The sequence below is a fragment of the Rhinolophus sinicus genome, linkage group LG01 (genome assembly GCF_036562045.2).
Source record: "Rhinolophus sinicus isolate RSC01 linkage group LG01, ASM3656204v1, whole genome shotgun sequence".
Classification (NCBI taxonomy): Eukaryota; Metazoa; Chordata; class Mammalia; order Chiroptera; family Rhinolophidae; genus Rhinolophus; species Rhinolophus sinicus.
The window spans coordinates 21863033-21865485 of NC_133751.1; the positions used below are offsets into that span (position 1 = coordinate 21863033).

Below are 2453 nucleotides of genomic sequence, written 5' to 3' on the forward strand. Positions count from 1 at the left end.
ACTGAGGTCTTAAGTAATTGTTCACTTATTAAATAAAATTTTATATCAACTGACAATATGGAATAGTGTTTTTCTCCATTTCCATGAGAAGAATCACTTGGAGTGCTGGTGATAAATGAATCTGGTATGGGTCACTGATTTGGAAGTTATTATTTTTACAAATACCTTCAGGTGATTATCATGATCACAAAAATTTGGGAAACACTAATTTGAAACATGCTTTTCAACTTCACTTGCAGATTTTAAGTCTTAAACTATTGATCCCAGAATGACCCACTGCCAAGTCTTACCCAGTCTAGTTTTAGGAAAGTAAATTAGGTTTTCTGAACATTTGGTTTGATAATATCTCCTTTTTGGAAGCATCACGAGTGCTTTATTCTGGCTGTTTCCTAGAAAATACTCTTTCTTGTTAACATTTCTGGCCCAGCTCTTCTAGCTCATGTTTTCCTTGGAAGGTCCATCTTCCTTGAGTTGAGGCATAGCAAATCATTAAATGAAACAAATCGTTAAAAAATTAGGTCTTATTAAAGGATTGTCATATTCAATAATCTTTGCTTGCTCTGTCTTGTTACTGTCTTTCCTGAAAGATGTTAGAAGTTAGGGTGCTTTTCACCTTAAATCTCATATTGACGACTCTGGGCATGCCAGCCAGGATCTCATTGTTTTCTTTAACGGGTCCAACTCCCTTTGGCATTCGTAGACCTCTCCTTCTCCAAAGTCATTATTTTAGAAATGTAGCTGATGATGAGGGGGATGGAAAACATCACGGAGAATGTCTTACCTTCCTGAGTTCACCGTTGACCTTGAGTCAGAGCTTCAGGTTGTGAAGGGCAGGACTCTTCTCTTTGGCCATGAAACTGTTGGCCAGAGTCCAGGGTAGGCCTATCTTCTTGCTCTCATCCTGCACATCTCCGGCCGTCATGTCCTGGCGCAGGGCAAAGCTGACCACGTAGTCCATGGCCATGGCCTACGGGACAGCGCAGCAGCTCTTGCCCATCATGACGTCAGTTGCAGGCAGACAAGAGGATGGGCAACCCTCAGAGCATAGATGGTGGATGACTTTAGGAAGAAAACAGGCTTGCTTGGCATTGTGCTGTCCATCTCCTCGTTGCGGTTGCGTAGTTTCTGCCCACACCGACGACATTCTTCCCCTACTCGTAGAACTGGGTCAGCCGCTGGGGGGCCACCTTGGCTCTTACTAGCTGCTCCTGGCATTATGTGGACTGTGCCCGGCATGTCCTCTGATGCCTACAGCTGCCCAGAGGGGACGGATTGCCTCTGAGTACTGTCCCATCTGCGAAGGCCCTTTCCAGTTTGAGCTTCGCAGGGAACCCAGGAGTTGAGTGCTTGGCTTCCTGGGAGTCGCTGCCCCTGTGGCTGCTTTGGGTCGTCCAACCTTAGGACAGTGGTCTGGTTCCCGGAGAAAGAACCAGACGCTATAATATTTCATTTTGTTCTTAGGTTCACTGAGGGTGGATATCATCATCTCTTGCCTTTTAAACATATATATCAGTCTGTTTCAAATATTAGTCTTATTTTTTTCCCCATAACTTCTCAGTCTTTCAAAGTTTCGTCCCCATTCTGAAGGATTTTCTTCTCCCCCTTGTCCTTCTCACAAGGGCATTTGGCTGCAGAAAGAAGCTTTTATATCCTAGTGTACTGGGGGAAGGGGCATCTGGGCCAGGGCTCTTCTCCACTCTCACTGATGTCCAGCCCACCTCACCTGGTCCTTAGCACCAGTCTCTGCCTTTTGCAGCATAGACTGGCCCACCTGGTCTATCAAGTATCCTGAGCTGGTCTCCACTGAGGTGTGAATTGTTCCACTATGTTTTTGAGGTATGTTCTCTTGATGACTTCTTTCCTTACTACTGCCTCTAAGTAGGTGGTGGCCCTTGCAAAATTCTTGGCTTCTTCTGTAGCCCACCCATTCTGCACTTGTCCTACAGAGCCACACTCACCTTGGATGCCCTGAGGCCCTCCTCCATAGACACCTCCCTCACTAATTGTTATTTTATAGTACTCATGCTATATATTGTGCCATACTCTCTGTTGAATTTCTTTAACTGGCTGAAGATTTCTCAGTCTAGGCCCAGGGAAGAATCAGCTCCAAGATGTTTAGATCTGTCTCCCAATGTATCCAAGTGTGTTTTTATCACTCCCACTTTCCCCAGGGGTCTTGATTCCAGGATACTTCTGTCTCACTGTATCCATCAGGGTCTTGGAGGAACCAGAGATGGCACGATCAAATTGGGCAATTTCAGAAAAGTTTAGTAGAGGGACTATTTATAAGGCATGGGGTAGCCATAAAGGGCAGTGCAGGACTTGAGCTAGAAACAGTAGAATGGTCAGGCAGCATTTGGAGGTCTCTGGTGGATCAGACAGCTTGTGACAATCCCACAAGGAAAGAGATAGTGAGTGCCCTGACCCCCTTTCCTCCCTGTGATTTTTCTGTA

The 2453-nt window shown here is 45.4% G+C and overlaps 1 pseudogene; it reads right to left on the minus strand.

The window, feature by feature from the left end:
- Positions 1 to 568: 568 nt before the first annotated feature.
- Positions 569 to 1483, minus strand: LOC109447495 (oxaloacetate tautomerase FAHD1, mitochondrial; annotated as a pseudogene).
- Between the last annotated feature and the right edge of the window lie 970 nt (positions 1484 to 2453).